Below are 20,004 nucleotides of genomic sequence, written 5' to 3' on the forward strand. Positions count from 1 at the left end.
TTTGGAGACATAGTCTCTTGTGTTACCTGAAACCTGCAGATAGACTAGAATGTGTGACTTAACAGCTGAAGGGAACTCTCTTGTCTGTTTCCCTAGTATGGCCACCCCAGGTGCACCAACTCGTCCAGTTTTTGATGTGAGTGCAGGGGTGGTGTTGGGGGTGGGGGGGGGAGGATATCCAAATTCAGGTCCTCACGCTTGTGTAGTAAGTAGTTAACCAATCAGGTTCTCTCTCCAGCCAGTGGTTTCCCCCCAGCCCCAAGTAGTTGGTCTTCTAAACCACTTTTCTAGATCGAGCAAATAAATTCCAGCATTCGGGTTTCAAACCCAAATACAAAATGCAAAAAAGCTTGTATGCAAATTCACAGGTGTTGCTACTTGGAGTGGAGGTGAGAGGTTGTTTTCCTGATCAGAATGGCAACTCTGCCTGCAAGAGGGCTGCAGGTGCATCTGCCCTCGGCAAGAGGCTGATAAGAACCTAAGAAGTCCCATCTAGGGCTGGAGAACTGGGGGAGGGGGGTGAGGTGGGGCTGGGGCTAATAGTCCCCATTGGGACATCTGATGGTTTCTTCCTGGGGTGCTGGCATGTACGCGTCTCAAGGCAAAATCAGAAGGGGGGAAGCACGCTATCAAGGCCAACAGCATGAGTTCAGCCACTAGAACCCAAATGGTAGAGAAAAGAACTGACTCCCACTGTCCTCGGACTTCTACAGATGTCCCATTACATGTGTGTGCATCCATACACACATACACACTTAACACACATGCACACCCCCGCATGTAAACACACTGCATATAAAGAAAATCAGAGGCTATAGTTGCTTTAAAACTTTTTTTTAAAACTCTTGGGTAAGTTGTTTATTTTCAATAATGTTTTGAATTTTTTTTAATGTTTTGAGATTTTAATTGTTTTGATTTTACATGTATGGGTTGCTTTCTTTTCTTTTTCTTCTTTTTTCCCCTGCATCTATGTCTGTGCACCACATACATGTAGTCTCTGTGGAAACCAGAAGAGGGCACCAGATACCCTGAGATCAGAGTTACAGGTGGTTCTTAGCTATTGAGTGAATGCTGGGAATTGAACCCTGGTCCTCTGGAAGGGCCATCAAATGCTCTCAACCACTGAGCCACTTTTCAAGTCCAAAATGTTTATTTTAAGCTTGATACCTGGGACCTGATGATGATGAACCTTTACACACACACACTCACACACACTCACTCACACACACACACTCACACGAATAAACCTATGTGTCTTGTGCAGGGCAGTGTCTATAGAGAGCCAGCAAGTCTCCATTATTAGATAGCCTTCCATTTCTGCTTTAGAAAGTGAATTACCCCAAGTATTCCTCCTAACCCTCAGTCCTCTCCTCTTGAAGTTGTTCTTCTTTCTTTTCTTTCTCTCCCACTTTTAAAAACACGTAGATTAATTCATTAGTGTGTGGTGGGGCAAGGCGGAGCATACATGTCACATACATACATATATGTGTGTAGGCGAAAGCTTGTAGGAGTTTGTTCTCTCCCCTTGCCATGTGGGTCTGGAGCATAGGAACTCAGGCTGTCAGGTTTGGCGAGGGGTACTTTCACACACTGAGCCATTTCACTGGCCCAAATCTCACAATGCTGACTCACAGTTTGAGGAGGACAGAGACCTCAGGATGGGAACACCGACAACCCCCTGCCTCCACCACTAATCCTTTAGCTGCTTATCTTCACTCCGAACTCAAGATTCACTTCGAGAATCAGAGAGGACCTCACTCTTTGTTTCCCTATTGCGTGATACCACAATGAGAAGAACTGGTGTTCTTTTTTTTTTTTTATGTATGTATGTATGTATTTATTTATGTATTTATTTATTTATTTATTTATTATATGTAAGTACATTGTAGCTGCCTTCAGACACTCCAGAAGAGGGAGTCAGATCTCGTTACGGATGGTTGTGAGCCACCATGTGGTTGCTGGGATTTGAACTCTGGACCTTCGGAAGAGCAGTCGGGTGCTCTAACCCACTGAGCCATCTCACCAGCCCAGAACTGGTGTTCTTGTCAATGACTTGGGCTCAAAAGGGAAATATCTTGACCTTTACCACCCCCCAGCCTCAGCTATTCCATGTCTAGAATGGGGACGATCCTTCTCCATCCACTCTGTAGGAAGCTCAGAAGATGAGTGATTGTACAAGCACCCTGAAGTCCAGATCCTAGCACAAAATAGCAGTAGAGTGATGCAAAGACCTTTAGATATGTCTTGCCTGGAACCTTGTTTGATTGATTGATTATCTTTTTCCTGTCTCCTTTTTATGACCCCCAATCACAAGAAGTGTTTTATTCATGTGCATGGCTGAGTGTGTGCATGTGTGTGTGTGAATTTGTACACTCATGTGCACACACAGGGGCCAGAAGAGGGCAATTACATTTCTTCTATCTCACTCTACTTTCTCTGAGCCTGGGGCTTATGTTTTCCAGTTGTGCTCACCTGGCTTGTTCCCTGGGTGCTAAGATGCAAACGAATGCCCTTCGCCCCCCATGTTTGTAGAACAAGCTCTCTCATCTTTGAGCATTCACCTCTCTAGCCCGCACTCTCCGAGTCTTACAAACAAACACTGAGATTTCTGACTGCTTCTTGCTCTGTCTATAACCAACCCTGTCTCTTTGTCTTCACCATCAAACGCCAGAGATTGCTGGCTCCCCTTCGGCCTCTCTCCTCTTCTTACCTGGTACAGTCTGGGATGGAGAAGAGAAACTCAAAGCATTTCTGAGCCAGCATCACCTTTTCCATCTACACCCTGGAGATGCCCTCACTGGCCATATGCCCACACAATTCCTCCACTCTGCACGGCAGCTGGCTTAGCAGTCTCCACGCCCCTACACCCCGATTTAAGCTGTCCCACCACCTCCTCCTCTCCATGCTCCAGTACCCGCCCCCCCATCTCAAACACTTCTGCTTTTCTGCAGCCACTTTGTGAAGCTTCTTCCCAAACCAACACCTCTAATTCCAACTTCCCACATCTCCAGCTGCCATGGGCCACCCACCCCCAGGCCTCTGGACTCACCAACCCCAAAGGTCTGAGCTGAATGTGAAGGTTCACCTGGCCTGTTCTGACTTCCTAGAGACATTAAAATGAATCACCATAGACTTGGTGGTTTCAAACAACAGATACTTGTTATTGGCCATCTCTGGAGGCTGGAAACCTTGGATCCAGGTATGGACAAGATGACATTTTCTGCTCCAGCACCAGAGGACAAGCGATCCTGCACACCTTCAGCTTCTGATGGGCCCAGAAAATCCTGGCTGTGGGGCATACAGCTCTGTCACATAACCTTCATATCTGTGTCCCCTCTTTCTTTCTTTTTTTCCTTTCTCTTTAAAAGCAAGATGTGTTAGGGTGGTGGCGGCGCATGCCTTTAATCCCAGCACTTGGGAAGCAGAGGCAGGAGGATTTCTGAGTTCGAGGCCAGCCTGGTCTACAGAGTGAGTTCCAGGACAGCTTGGGCTATACAGAGAAATCCTGTCTCGAAAAACCAAAAAACAAACAAAAAACAAAAGCAAGATGTTATAACTTTCTAAAAGTCGTGTGTGTGTGTGTGTGTGTGTGTGTGTGTGCGCGCGCGCGCGTGCATGCATGCATGCAGTGTCTAACTGCAGTGTCTAAGGAAGCCAGGAGAGGATATTGAATACCCTGGAATTGGTGTCAAAGGTGGTTGTGAGCTGCCCAATGTGATCTGTCGGAACTAAACTTGGGTTCTCTGCATGACCAAAACACGTTCTTAATCACTAAAGCACTTCTCCAGACATTTCTCTTTTCTCTTTTTCTTTTTTTTTTTTTTTTTTTTTTGAGACAGGGTTTCTCTTTATAGCTCTGGCTGTCCTGGAGCTCACTTTTAGACCAGGCTGGCCTCGAACTCAGAAATCCGCCTGCCTCTGCCTCCCGAGTGCTGGGATTAAAGGCGTGCGCCACCACACCCGGCTCTTTTCTCTTTTTCTAGAACTAGGGATGCTACCCAGGGCTTTCTGTATGCTAAGAATTCACTCTACCCTGAGCTGTATATATGGGGGTTAGAGGATGACTTGTGGAAACTGGTCCTGTCTTTTTATCCATGCCAGCCCTCGGGATTTACTTCATGCCACTAAGAAGGTCATGGGCACCTTTGTCCTCTGAACCATCCTGCTGGCCCCACCAGGCTCCGTTTTACTTTCCATTTGCCACAGGGGCTCACTGGGTTACTTAGAGCAGCCACAAACTCATTCTACAGCCCAGGCCGCTACCCGAAGTAGCGTTGGTAGGAGTTCTGAGCCATGGGTGTGGCAGTACAGTCTGGGCCCAGTCCCCATTCTCACCACCTCTAGCTGTTAGGCTTTGTCCACACAGCTCTCCCAAGGAGATCCCAGCCGAAGACCATCTCAGTCGCCAGCTCTGAATGATCGATGTCAGTCTGCCTGTGTCACCATAGCACGCTACCCACGTTAGCCCTCCAGCCATGATGACCTCTGACAAGATTTTACTGCTATTGGGGATGACATACATCAGCCACCCCACTTCAGAATACTAGCTGCATACTCAAGTTACTTTAGTAATACTTTCAATGATTTTATTTTATTTTTTCACAGCTAGGACTAAACCACTAGCCTGATGCAGCAGGGAAGAGGATAGACCTTCACCTACCAACCCTGGACTCTCAAAATTTGTATCATCTCCTAAAACCATGGACCTGTTCCCTTAGATGAGAAGGACTCCAGGTCACTGAGGGACCTGTCACGAGGGAGAAGACATCAGGGACCCTGATACGACCATACCTGAACCTGCTGTGAGAAGAGAGATACCAGCAGCTGAGTCATTGTCTACAGCAGGAGAAGTCTTACAGATCTGGGAGATTTTTGAGCTTTCTAAGAGTCATTTGGGAGTACACAGTGCATCAAGAGACCTACACCATGAAGCAAAGACTCTAAAGTCACAGTGGACAGAGTTCTGAATTGGCCCCGGAGCCACAGGCACTTGTCCTTCCATTCTGAGACCACAAAGGGCTGGTTGGGCTTCGATGGAGGATATCTGAGGAGATGTGTCCTACCTGTGGCTCACAGGTTGCATGCATCCCAGGATAGATATGACTGTGGCGCAACTCAGATGACAATGTCACACTGCGTTGTCAAAAGTTTGGATATCCCTGCTGGAGTCTCTGATTGACAGGCCTGAGATTGAGTCAGTCCTGGAGGCTCTATTTGCTTGCTTGCCTACCTATTCATTTGGATAGGATTTCGCTATTTTGCTATTAGTCCCTGCTAACCTGACTCCCTCAGCTTCCCAAAGCTTGGAGTAAAGCCTTGAATGGAGAGTGTGGATCCAGTCCTTCAGTCACAGAAAAGCGAAAGACCGGGGGAGCAGAGGGGAACCCAGAAGACTGGATGCAATGTGAGCCATGGCTGACATTTCTGTTTCAACCCAACCAAGAACTCAGCTAACCTAAGCATACATCCTACTCCTGTGGAGGCAGTAAGACAATGAACTGATAGATGCTTGCAGGTGCTGAGTTTTGCACGACATCTGCCTCATGACAATGGAAGAGCCTGCCCACTGTTTCCTTCCAGATGGCCCTGGGGCCCTCATCCATGGAAGTGTCACTCAATTTGAGGTCTGAACACACCCGGGGACCCCATGCTCCTCCCAGCTTAGTCATCTGACCTATAAGGGCTTTGTCGATGTCCACTGCTTTTGGCCCGCTAACACCAAGAAGCCTGCCCCCAGCTACTGCCCACATACATCTAGAAGTGTGCATCTTGCCCACATGGAGGAAGGATGGTGTTTTGTTAGAATCAAGATCCATGTGTGTGTGGAGGGGGATAGACGTTCGTTCAAGCCCCAGGTGATACTTGGTGATACTCCGCAAATGCCTTCATCAGTCTGAGCTTAAACGTCTCCAACTATACATGTAGACAGTATCAGCATCATAGCAAAGATTAGAGAGGCAGTGGATGTCTGAGGCTAGGCAGTTTCTGGGGGGAGAGGCTTGGGGTGGCATTGGCCAATTCCATGTACTCCCAGAGCAGCGTGGATGAGCTAACAGAATAGGGGTGGAGAGAGACCTGGCATGATGCACTCATGAGAGCACACGATTGAAGACTTGGCCTTGCTGGAGTGCTTACCACAGGCTGAACACCTGACTGGTCCCTCCCGTGACGCAAATGATGGCCTGCCCTGGTACTGTGGATATGAAGCCCCCCACCCCCCGCCCCTCTTTTGGCTTGCATTCTACCTGGACCACTTCCTGTAGAGAAACAAAAATCCTACCAAGGGCCTTCTTGTCTCCTATATATAAAGACTAATATGGCCACCACCAGTTCACTTAGCCTACAAAACCCAAGGCTCAAAGAATCTACAATATAGAATTTGAAAAAAAAAATGTAACAACCGGGAGCCCTGTGTGAGGAGGATTCTGCTTACAGGCACTGACTCCTGAGCACGCTTCCCCTCTGAAAAACTGCACCAGGGTCATCAAGAAACCAGGGCAACAGGGCAGACGTTGTCTCATGACTGTATCTTTGATTTCCCCCAAGAAGAAGGACACTGGGGTCCTCGCCATCTGCTCCCTGCCACCACTGGCTTTGTGTGCCATATTTGTGTGATGGATCTGTTATTTGGCCATCTATCCCATTAGAATCTACTGAGTTAAACCTCCCACTGAAACATGATCATACAGTACTGGCAAAAGCTCCACCAGAAAGAGTTAGCATGCAGAGGGGCTGATTCTCTGTTGAACACTGGGGTAAAAAAAAACCAAAAAAAAAAAAAAAAAAAAAAAACCTATTTGAAGTTTTGAGAGGCGATGAGGTAGGGAGGACGATGATGTGAGGCGTCTGGGCCTCTGCAAGAATAATTTCCAGACACGAGCCCTCCCAGGTTCGCTGTCGGGAAATGCGAGCAGCTTGTACCGAATGCAAGGTGGAACTGAGCTCCCAATTCACTACAGACATGGTTTGGAAGAAACGAAAGAGCTATTTTTGGTCCTGTGATTGATTAGGGTTGCTATGGTGATAAGAAACACTTATGAGAACAAAAGTAAATGTAAGCAATCTGAAGTCTTAAAGAGAAAGGGCGAACACTCAAGGGGACGGCAGAGTCTACCTGGAGGGTGTGGGGAAAACCCTTGCTGTGGATGCTACCTCTGGCACACACAATTATAGGGGCCACGGGGACAAGTCCAAAGGTCTCCAGGGCCCTTGACCTTCAGAAGCAGGGAGTGGCCAAATTTCTGGGACCATGGGGACCATTCACTTCAGACTGTCATCCAGGATGCAATATTCCTCTGGCATGTGACTTAGAGCTTACATGCTGTAAGCTTGGGCATTTTCTAGCAAAAAATACAATTAACATTCTCCCTGAAAGGTCATTTCTTTTTTTTTTTTAAATTTATTTATTATTATATGTAAGTACACTGTAGCTGTCTTCAGACACACCAGAAGAAGGAGTCAGATCTTGTTACGGATGGTTGTGAGCCACCATGTGGTTGCTGGGATTTGAACTCTGGACCTTCGGAAGAGCAGTCGGGTGCTCTTACCCACTGAGCCATCTCACCAGCCCGAAAGGTCATTTCTATCACTAGGTGATGGAGCCTCATCTGTTGGTCCTGAGAAACACAGCTGCTGGGTCTTTCTCTGATGACTTTCCTCTAGAGTTTTGTTTTCTTTTTCTTTTCTTCAAGGGCTGAGATGCGGGTTAGCTCAGTGGTAGAGTGCATGGTTAACATGTTCCCGGGGTAGAGCACATGGTTAGTGTGTGTGAGGTGGCAGAGCACGCATTTAGCATGTGTGACACCCTGGCTTCCACCCACAGCACCAAAGGAAGAAACTAACTCCCTTAATATAATAGGTGCATAGTAGGGACACTCGTTAATAATGCTTTGTAGGTCTCAAGTTGTGCAACCACATCTAATTTCAAGATGACTTCATCATCTTTGGAGAAATTCTGCACCCAAGAGCACTCACTTGCTAGTTCCTGCCTTCCCTCAGCATCATACCACAAGCTACTGCTCCTCCGTGGTCTCTATGCTTAATCAACTCATACAGATTGAACACAACATGTGGCCTTTTGTGTTTAGTCCCCTTCCCATGTCACCATATAACGGTGCTTCATCCTTTTTCCTGGCAAAGTTGTATTCCCCTATATGGATATACCACAATTTATTTCTCCATTCCTCAGTGGCTGGCCTGAATTTGTCATTGTATGCTTCCATCTCAAGTGCTGGGATTACAGTTGCACAGATGTGCCCTACCCATTTTCTTTGCTCCTACCTTTTGGCTGTCATAAACAATAGCACTGTGGGTATTCTTGCCCCAGTTTCTGTGTGGGCCTGGGTTTTCATTTCTCTTGGGTAGATACCTAGGATGGGAATGCTGAACTATGCAGCAAAGTAACTCTATGTTTGATCTTTTGGGAAGTGGCCAGGTGACTCCAAAGGCCACCAGTAGTGTGAAGTTTCTGATGAGCATATCCTTGTCAACACTTGTATTTAGCAGATGTATCCTGACTGTAAGAAGTCCAGGAGCATCTATGAAGAAAAACGATGATCCAGAGTAGACACAGAAAATGTTCCACTCAAGACCTAACACTGAGGCGAAACCAATGGTGGGTATGTCTACGGACTTATTTCCAAGGAGCATTGTCTGAGATAACTGACATCCTTGAACTCATTTAATAATTCCTTAGTCCCCATCTAATCCCAACTGGACAAAGAACCAAGGGTCCAATAAGGCCCAGCATTGTGCCCAGAGTGAAAGGCAAAACAGGGAGGGGTTGAGACACAACCCAGGTTGCCTACCTCTCTGGGGTAAGTACATATACCCATAAGTGGCTTCTTTAGAAGTAAGAGAGGGCCAAGTGTTTGGGCACGTGGGGGCTGCAGCTCCATGGAGGGGACTGGTGTTGCTCAGCTTCTCAGTGTGTCCTGCAGCTACTACATACACCACCCCCCAGATTCTTTTTTTTTTTTTAAAGATTTATTTACTTTATGTATGTGAGTACACTGTCGCTGTCTTCAGACACACCAGAAGAGGGTATCTGATCCCAATACAGATGGTTGTGAGCCACCATGTGGTTGCTGGGAATTGAACTCAGGACCTTCAGAGGAACAGTCAGTGCTCTTATCTGCTGAGCCATCTCTCCAGCCCCCCCCCACCCCCACCCCAATTCTTATAACCTTTATATACTTTAACTTGCAGGGCTGCACATCATAAACAAAGTGCGTGTGTGGAAGGCTCAAGAGGTACTCATTCCATTGGTACCGGACTATCACACGTCAGCCTTAATCAGAATATTTAAAACAAGAAAGGATCAGAGAGCAGTGTGACAGTTCAGTTGCATTCACAACACTCTTGATTGTACTGTAATTTTTTTTTTTTTTTTGAGACAGTGCCTCCTGTAACCCAGGCTCACTTGGAATTTGCTACATAGCCAACGATGACCTTGAACTTCTGACCCCCCCATTTTTCCTCAAAAGGAAAAATTGCCATGCTATCTCTTCAGCCCAAATCTTCTCTTATCTGAGATCAGAACTTTACCAGGGAGTGAAGAGATTCAAAAAGTCTCTTTTGGGGTCAGCAAATATTTATAGACTTAAAAAAAAAAGCATTTCCTTAAACTTTTATCTGGAACCCAATTTGTTCCTTGCTATCTTGTCCTGACAGAGCATGATGTATATCACGGACATAAAACTCCACAAGGACTCAGGTTCTTCCTTCTAAGAGAGTCCCCTGACCATCGCAGCGATTGCCTGGTACCGTAGATATTGTATATACTGTCAATTAATGTTGTCTAGGTCAGACAGGGAATTTCAACTTGAGACAAATAAAATTTATCTAAACCATCATTTCAATTTTATTGTCTTTAGTGCTCTCTCTTTCTCTCTCTCTCCCTGTCTCTCCTTCCTCCTTATTTCTCCATCTCTCCTTTCTCTTCTCCCTCCCTTACAGCTGTGTGTGTGCCTGTGTTGTGGCCAGTGGTGTAACCCGTAGGTATCAATCTTCAAGAACTGTCCACCTTAGTTTGAGTCCTGATCTCTCATGTGTCTGGCGCGCTCACAAAGCAGGCCAGGCTAGCTGGCCAGTGAGTCTCAGTGAGCCCTGGTAAACTATCGGTCTCTATCGGTCAATGCTTCCTCAGGGCTAGAGTTTTAAACATACATTTTACAAATCGTCAGGCTTTTCCATCGGTGCTAAGATTCAATCACCAGTCCTCATGCTAGGCTGGCAAAGACTTCATGCAATGAATCATCTCCCCACGGCCCCATCCCCCAAACGTTTTCTTCCTAACTCCCCCCCCCCACTTTTCTTCCCTTCCTAATCCTCTCCCACTTCCTTCCCTCTTCTCTCCAGCCCCCATTACCCCCCTCAGCAACCCACCCCTCCCGCTCCTCTCCCAACCTGTCTGGCTTGGAACTCAACTAGACTGGCCTCAAACTTGCCTTTCAAGTGCTAGGAGTCCAGGTGTACACCACTGTGTCTGATCTTGAGATGGAGATTTTAAGGTAATACTATCCCACTTCTAATATCTTGATCTTCAATTATCTGGCTTCTCTTTTAAGACACAGTCTTTCTACATAGTCCTTGCTGTCCTAGATCTAGTAGTAGACCAGGCTGGCCTTAAACTCATAGATATCCACCTGCCTCTGCCTCCTGAGTGCTGGGAGTATAAAGCCACTTTACCATTCTTCACTGGCAGAAATTTTGCCTTAGAAGGCAAAGTAAGAATTTCTCATTAGTGTCTGGACGTCTTTAAAACACACACAGTCCTAAGGAGTCACGTGGTCCCTTGTGCCTCATCTGCTCAGATTCTCCACAATCATGCTGTCTGGGTTCTGAGGGCCATGCATGACTGCCCTTACATAGGGTCTGTGGTGATGCTGAAAGAGAAGCTGGGAGGGGGACTACGGAGATGATATTTCTGGAAAAGCATCTTTAGAACTCAAGTGGAAAAAAAATAAGTAAAAGAATCGTAGAGCTGAGAAGACGAGACAAAGAATCGCATAGAAATAACATGAAGAGGATGAGTCAGAGTGACTCCCAAATATACGCTGCACAGGAAGATGCACGTGGCCAAGAAGAATGGCGGGGTCTGAAAGAAGTGGAGGAGGGTGAGAGGAAGCAAGTAAGAGCCGGAAAGAGCTGGAAACAGCTGCCTGTATCCCAGCCCACGGCAAGGAAATACACTTTGGGCTTTCTGCGTAGCTGCCAGCCGCACCCAGCACACCGCTCCATTCATTCATTAATTCAGTCATTGATGGAGCCTTTCGCCGTCCTCTCTCAAGCAGGGAATAAGTAACTCACTGGAGGAGCAAGGGCAGGAGGGAGATGGAGCTAAATGCATGAATGAAAGCTTGCTTTCTGAATGGAGCCTGAGTTGCTCTTGGCACTTCTAGGGCAAGGAAATGAAATTCAGGCTCACACGATCCGGAGGTAGGCTTGTCACGGCAGAGGGTATGTGTGCACACTGATAGCTGCACACAGGCAAGGCAAGGCATGGATTTAAAGACACAGGCTGACCAACCCCACGAGCCCTAGACCGTGTGTAAGTAACAGATAGGAAAGAGCGACATTGAGTCCTCAAATACAGGCAAAGTAGGTAGGAGATGTTAAGATGGTACACACGGGCTGATCATGGCTCAGCAGGTAAAAGTGCCCACTGTGCAAGGATGAAGAGCTGAGTTCAGATCCCAGCATTCACATACAACGCCAGATGTGGTTCCTTGCACACCTGTAATGCCAGCGCTGTAGGGACAGACAGGACGGTCACTGGGGTATAAGCTACAAGCTCAGAGTCAGGTAGAAAGAGACAGAGACAGAGACACAGACACCCTGTCCCAAGGGAATAACATGGTTTCTGACAGGATAGGAAACCTGCTTCCTCCTCATATACACTCACACACACACACACACACACACACACACACGCACACACGCACACACCCTCACACATGCACTTTCCCATACACTCTCACATGCATATACACGCACATGCTTTCATGCACACATGCTCACATGTGCATGCACACAAATGCACAAAAATGGACAAAAGAAAGCAAAATTTACATGCCATCAAGTAGAAAATAAACAGAAGAAAAGACTTATTTTTGAATAAAACTATTGAGGAGTCCTTTAAAGGCATTTTTCTTTCTGGGGCTAGACAGAGGTTCAGCGGGCACAGGTGCTACCTAAAGACCCAAGTTCGATCCCCAGGACCCACATGGTAGAAGGAGAGAACCAACTGCTGCAAGCTGTCCTCTAGTGTCAAGATAGTCCCATAGCATGTACTCCCAAAGAAATAAACGCCACAAAACGTTATAAACAAAACAGTACCCCTTACCCCTCCCTGCCTGTCCCATGTCCTGTCTTCCTGAAGAAGCAACACAGATGACTCTACACTGTTATGGCAGATACAGTGCTTTAATCATCTTTTCCTCACCACACACACACACACACACACACACACACACACACACACACGCACACACTGGCTGAATTAATTTTCTCTGAGCTCGCAAGTCACAGAAATAGCAGCTCAAGGCTCCAACTTTCGAGGCACTGGTGGCTGGATGCTGGACTGGGAGACTCAGGCCTACCCGGCACCATGGCTTGGGGGAATCTTTTGCTTTACAGCTGGCTGATCCTCACAGACATCTTGCACATGGACACTGTTGCTATTTGGAAGTTGAATGTCTCTAAAAGACCTAGCATTCAAGGCTCCTCCACTAGCCGTGTGACGGGGCGAGGGGGGGTGGGGGGGGGCGGGGAGGGAAGGCGGTGTCCCAATGGGAGGATTGGAGGCAATTGCAGGTGTACCCTTAAAGGGGAGAGTGCCACCCTGGTCTCCTCCCTTCTTTTGTGTCTTGGCCATGGAGCGAGGAATTTTCTTCTGATCTACACATGCCCACCATACTATCTTACCAGAGGACCAAAGTGACAAGGCTGAACTCTCTGAAAATGAGAACTAAATTAAATTTTTACCTCCCTCTTCTATAAGCCAATTTAGACAAGTCTCAAGTATTATGTCACAGTATTGGGAAGCTAACAGAGAAACATATCTAAATGCATAGAGCTTGCATTTCAACCCAATGCTACCTTTACTATGTGACTTAAGGCATTGATTTGCTTAGAAAGAAATCTATCCAGGATCCATACCACCCAAATCTAACAATACCAAACATTTCAATATGGTTGAGTACTCTTAAAAAAAAAAAAAAACCATAATGAAAGCCTTGGTATCTAAGCAATAATCATCTACAGACAACATATTAGCTTAATGAAGGCAATATATACTGGCTAGAACTGATCCAGTAGCCTATGTCACAGTAAAAAATAGCTCCAAGAGAAACTTCTAGAACTCCCCTAAGTCCTTGCAATTACAAAGTCCCATGGATAAATAAAACAAATGTGGGGGTGTTACAGATTGCAGGTCCCTTGGAATCAAAGGCTGCAAGAGCTTTTACTATAAAGAAGCCTGCTCATCTCTTCTCTTACCTAGCTGGTTGTGTGTCTTCTTATTTCGGTTGTCTTTTGAGAGTCATGTTTTCTTGAGACAAGCTCCCCTTCTATAGCCACAGCTGTAATGGTGTTCATAGCCACTTAACTATGTATACCAAGCTAACCTTGAACTCATGGCGCTCTTCCTCAGCCTCTGGGGTGCTGGGACTATAGGTGTGAGCCACCACCATGTGGTCCTCTCTCTGCCATCTTAACTTGTCACTATGAACGGTTCTGTTTCCACCCAAAGTCTCTGAACCCCTCAGGACGTTTGCAGAAGAAATCTGATTCTATTTATGACATGTGTTTCAGGCCATGATTTGTGTGTTCACTACTGTATTGTCTGTGAAGGTCTTCAGTTCTGTGCCCGACAACGCTGTCTTGTTTATCAATGTCCCTTGGCTAGAGACTTCCTTACTAAGTGTGGCCTCTAACATCTGCAACTACACTCCCCTCTTGTGCCTCTTCCTTTGCTGGATCCTTCCTTCTCCTCTTCTACATTCTCCTTCCCTCGTCTTTTTTTATTTCCTGTTTTTGAGACAAGGCCTCCTTATGAGGCTACTTTTCTTAGTTACTTTTGCATTGCTGTGATAAAATGTCCACAGAAACAATTCACAGGAGAGACTTATCTTGGCTCCCGGTTTTAGAAGGCTCAGTCCGCCACAGAGAAGAAGGCATGGCAGAACAGTTCAGATGATGGTGGTAGGAGCCTGTGGCAGAGACTGTTCACATAGTCAGGGGTTGGGATGCTGAGAGACGGTATAGCAGGGGCCGAGTGTAACATTTAGAGGTCTACGTCCGGTGACCCGCTTCTGCCATATAGGCCCACCTTCTAAAGGTTGTCCCCAAATCGAACCATCTAGGGAATACTCTGTACTCAAACTACAACAGTAGCCCAGGCTGCCTCAGTCTCTTGAGTGCTACAGGGCCTGCCATGGTGAGCCCATACATGGTCCTATTTCCAAAAAAAGGGACATTCACTTATTCATCCAAAACTGCACAGCACTGGAGTCAGGGTTAACTGCCCAACAGAGATGAAAGTATTTTTCCTCATCAGCTAACTATGTCTGCGTGACCCTGGAGAAGGGACACCTTGGAGACCTTCATTCTTTTCGCTTCCATGGCTGACCAGATGGTTCTCCAAACAAGTCCTCGAGGTCTGATATAATAAACACATCCTTCCCCAGCGTTGTCCCTGGTTCCGTCATTATGTAATTTAGTAGTTTACACGACACGTTGGCTGGGACTCCAAGGCAGGTGTGGAAGGGATCTGTCTCCATGGTGCCATTCCCGGGAGGAGAGTCTGTGCTCTCCTTGAGTGACTGGTGACAGACTCTCAGCTGTGGCTGTCCCTTACTCACCTGTGCAGGGTTTGTCTAGGCTAACCCTAGGCCTCACGGAGACACAACACAGCTCGGGGAATCGATCGAAAGAGTCATTTGATTCTCCTTAGTTATTAGAATTTGGTCGTCCTCTTTCATCTGAATCATTCAAATGAGTAACAGTAGACCATCCCAAGCTCACAGCTCGGTCTTTTTGTGGAACAGCTGCTATTTTAACTACCAGACAGTTGTGTCTAGGGCTAGCGCTTTGGCTCAGTGGGTGGAGTGTTTGCTTACCGTGCACACAGTGCTGGGTCTAACCCCCAACACTGCATCAACTGGACCTGGTGATGCATACCTGCGAGCCCAGGTAGGATGGTAGGAAGCTCAAGACTACCTTCAGCTCCATAGCCAGTTCAAGGTCAGTTTGACCTACATGAATATAAAGGTGCATCATTTGCCATGGTCTCTTCCATGGGTTCTTATTGAAGATGAATTTGATGGAGGGGTGTGGTTATAGCATCAATATGTATGCACCCACTGAACACTGTAGGACACTCTTGTGAACATTACAAAACTTCAAATTCCTACAAGAAGGAAGGAATTCTTCTCTTATAAGAGTGTAACACAGGGGGCTTGACACTGTTGGCTTGTGTGGAGGTTTTTCTTTTTCTTTCTATTTTAGTTCAAGAATAAAAACCCCACATCATCAGTTCAGATGGCAGCTAATGTCTTCAGTACCTTCCTTTGGGACTTGATAAACTTTAGAAGAGCTGGTGGTTCCGAAGGGCTGGCTAAACGATCTACTGTCTGGAAGAACGTTGTCACACTATTCTTGGTGTAGTGTGTAATTAAGATCCCCACCCCACCCCCATCCCATAATCAAGTTAAAGATATTTTTTCCACTTCTTGGACAAGTGACGTCTCTATATAATACACTCCCAGTGACGGAAAAGCTTTTTATTTCTTGATAACTGGGATCAGGTTGACCTCTAAATGACCCTACATAGAAAGTCCTCCTGTATGGGTATTGTCCCCAGCGAGGGGATAGGTTAAGGTTCAGGTGACAGACTGGACAGTCACAGAGAGCTACTGGTGAACTTACTACAGCTCTGGATGACTGCTAACGTGCAGGATCATGGGTTTGGAGTTTGTAGGGCCCCAGGGGCTGCCTTTCAAAGAAAGAACTCTCTGGCAGTCTTGGGAGAAATTCTGTTTTGGGATGTAGGACAGGAAATCTTGAACTTGAGAAAGACATCAAAAAGAGAGGCAGTTAAGATGAAAGGATTGGGGGGTAAGGAGCTCAATTAGACAGCGGTGCAGCCGGGAGAGAGGAAGGCAATTGAGAGCATCCGCCAGCCATCCCGGTGCAGAACCGTGTTCAGAGTACAGGGTGGGCAGAGAGCGTGAGAACGCGGCCCAGCCCAAGCCGTGGGTGGCGGCTGCAGGATGTGCTATGCAGGCCTGCAGGAGTGCACCTGGAGCCAGAGGGAACATTTCAGATCCCCAGTGGCCCGGGAGATGGAAAGAAAAGCAGGCCTATTTTGGAATGGAAAATAAACGCAGACTCATCAGGAACAACATGGTTTCCCTACGGAGACTAAACGTAGACTCTGACCCGGCATTTTGCAGCTTTCTGAATTGCTATCTTCCTGATGACAAGGATCCAGTGGCAGTACCTACCTTATGGTGCCTAGATCAGCATGCTATACACTGAATTGTCCTGTCCCTGCTTCAGTGTCAAAGCCCTAACTCCCAATATTTAGAGCTGAGACTTTAAGGAGGAAGTAGGTTTAGATATGATCAGAAAGATGGAGTCCCCAAGATGGAATTTGTTCCTTATAAGGAGAGAACAGAAAGTGTGCTTTCTTGACCGCCCATGTTACTTACCATGTGGAGAGAAGTTTGCTGTTTGTAAACCAGGAAGAAAGCCCACCCCAGGAACAGAGCTGGAAGTGATCTTAATCTTGGACTTCCAGCTTCCAGGAAGGGCAAAAAATAAATATCTGTTGTTTTAAATTGCCTAGTCTATGATAATTCATCTAAGTGTCCAAGCTACAACATGGCAGATGTCTGCGAAGTAAGTTCTGCCCTCCCCCAGGTTAACCACTATCTGCCAGACACGTTCTTATGTTTTACTTAGGCCATATATATTCCAATCATAACATTTACATACAACACTGAAGTACCGACAGGCTATCCTTGGCTACGTAGTGAGTTGAGGCCAGCCAGAGACATTCGAGACCCTGTCTCAAAAACAAACAGACAGACAAACAAATGGATAGCAACAACAAGCCTACCATCATCAACAAAAAGCCTGGGAGAGTTCAGCTGGTAAATTTGTTGGCAAGCATTTCGTGAAGCCCTGGGTTTAAGCCGTAGTACTAAATTAACTGGGCATGGTGATGCCTATCTGTAATTCCAGCATGCATATGGAGACAGGAGTTTAAACAAGAAAGGAAGAAAGAAAAGAAATATTGGTCTGTGGAGATAGCTCAGTGGATAGAAAGCCAGGCAAGTCCTATGACCCCAGTTAGATCCCAGAACCCAGAATGGAATGAGAGATCCAAGCCCTGGAAATTACTCTCAGGCTCCACGAGTGTGCTACGGCATTCACACACACCCTCACATGCAAATCACCCCCACACAACAACAACAGACACATTTCTCTCTTAAGAAGGAATACTGACAGTCATGTGTCCAATTGTCACATTTAACATTCCCCAGCTGTCCACCTTACCACCTATACCAAGCGTGACTGAGCCAGGAGGTGCCTTCCAAGGCTTTCTGAGAGCCCTTGCCTGGCCTTGGAGTTACCGTGGCATATCAGATGTGGCTAGGTTCCTGGTATATACCCTTAGCATTTCTTTCTCTCCCTGATCCAGAGGGAATCTCAGGTTGTTTTGTGTGTTGGGTTTTTTTTCTCTGTTATTTATTTGTTATTTATTTATTTATTTTGAGACAGAATCTTACTATGTGGACAAATGGTCTCATACTCACAGACTCTGACTCCTGACTTTTGGGATTAAAGGCCTGTCCCATTGCACCTGACTATAGATGTCTCAGTCCTTATAATCTAATTATCAGACTTGAGTCCCTATCATCGGCTGTTACATACAGGTTAGACTATGTCCCATAAATGTAGGACATATTGATACCATAAGTATACACACACACACACACATATACATATAAGTATGTGTATGTTTATATATTATCTGTTTATATATATATTATATATATTATCCGAAAATTCACATGTAACTGCAGCCTTTACTTTCCTCTACTAAGGCTAACAGCCTTACCTCTTAGCTCCATGAATCAACCCCAGCTTAAGCCTGTTGTACTCTACCCTCTCCCATGGCCTGCACTGGGCACCCCGCAGACTGTCTCTGAACTCAAAGCTCAAACCAGAGGTCAAGGGCCTTCATTTCCTGTGGCAGTGGCTTGTCGGCCCGGAGTCCCCCAAATGATCTTCGCTTCTTTCCTCTAGTCTGATCCTCAGCCGGCAGGCAGGCAGCTCAGCTTGCTGATTATGCAGTCCTGTGGGACACGTCTGAGGCCAGCTGAGTCCTCTCTGACCTCTAGAAGACCCTAGGACTTGCTGACAATACGAAACTTTGACTAGGATGGCCACGCACTTGCCACGAGATTATGACCCCAAAGGGCAGAGATGATGGTGCCAAGAGCCCTGTGGTAACATTAAACATGATGCTCTGCACACTTGGCTGCCCAGTGAGTGACTGCTGACCTCAGACAGAGGGACAGTCACCCAACGAATTGAGGAAGAAAGAAATCTGCAAAAGACATGGGGCCAGAATAACGGGGGAGGCAAGGAAAATGCTGAGTCAGACAGAACGTCATATGGTGCAGTGCTGGACAACGAGAATGGGCTTCCTCTTTGAATACTGTGCCCCCCACACCCAATTTCCTTGAACAGGAATGTCTCACTAGCGCTGCAAGAAAGCTGGTGGGCAGAGGCTTGGCAGAAGTTCCAGCCATCGAGAAGCCCTCAAGAGGAAATGAGGATCCTATTGGAAGACTTCTAGGCCGCACAGGACAGCAATGTCAAACGTTGGCATTTAATTTCCGGGTCTGTAAAGGGGTTTTTAGATTGGACTGAAAGGGGTGAGATAGTCCTGAATGTGGGTGGCACCCATGGGCTGGCTTCTAAACTGACTAAAAAGGATAGAGAAAGCTGAAGGCCAGCATTCGTTGCTTTCTGCACTCTGACAGTGGATACAACTCGACCAAGCAGGTTCTTATTCCTGGGGCCATGCCTTCCCCTCCATGATGACCTGTGTTCCTTCTCACTGTGAACACAAATAAACCCTTCCGTCCCCAAGTTCCTGGTCCCAGCAATGATAAAGTAGTGAATATTCTTTAGAAATGACACAGTAACATCATTCAGACATGTGTTCTCTGTCACTATTATGTATCACGAGTGGGTATGATGATGCACGCCTTTAAGCCCAGCACCCTGGGAGGAAGGCACTGGTAGGTGGTTCTCTGTTCAAGGCCAGCCTGGTCTACAAATCAAGTTTCAGGCCAGCAAGGGCTACGTGGTAAGGCCCTGTCTCCAAAACCAAAACCAAAAAAACCAAAACCAAAAATAAACAAAACAAAACAAAACAAAAACTATGACATTCACATGTCACATGGGGTCAAGTCAAGGTGGTTTAATTCTAAGGCTCCAGGCAAATGACTATCTTTGTGCAGTTTTTTTAATCATTGTTTTTTTGTCTTTGTTTTTGACACAGTTTCACTGTGAAGCCATGGCTGGCATCACAGAGATCCGCCTGTCTGTGTCTCCCAAGTGCTGGGATTAAAGGCTTAGGCCACCACGTCTAGCTTTTTGATGCAGTTTTAAACGTAACAAATCTCTTTGTCCATATCATCATTGATTTCATCTCAAATGAGAGGCATAATCTTTCCGAGTGGGAAGAAGGAAAGCATTGAATACTCACTCCCTAGTCAGTCCTTCCTTCCATGACTGCAGCTGGAGCCCGGTCTGTCTTGATAGGGACTGAGCTCTGCTTCTAAGTAGAGTCCACTGGGAGAACAGAGCCTTCTGCTACAATGTTACAAAGACCAGCCGACACGTGCTAAGTACTGACCTTGCACCCAGCACTAGGCTGAGATTCCAATTGTTCAGCACCGTTTCCACTACACCTTCATG

The 20,004-nt window shown here is 46.5% G+C and overlaps 1 protein-coding gene across 5 annotated transcripts in view; it reads right to left on the reverse strand.

Moving 5' to 3' along the window:
* The window catches only part of Pitpnc1 (phosphatidylinositol transfer protein, cytoplasmic 1), a 262,829-nt gene that overhangs the window by 91,518 nt on the left and 151,307 nt on the right, over positions 1–20,004 (reverse strand). The gene's annotated exons all lie outside the window — the stretch shown is intronic.

This window comes from Mus musculus, chromosome 11 (genome assembly GCF_000001635.26).
Source record: "Mus musculus strain C57BL/6J chromosome 11, GRCm38.p6 C57BL/6J".
In the NCBI taxonomy this organism is placed as follows: Eukaryota; Metazoa; Chordata; class Mammalia; order Rodentia; family Muridae; genus Mus; species Mus musculus.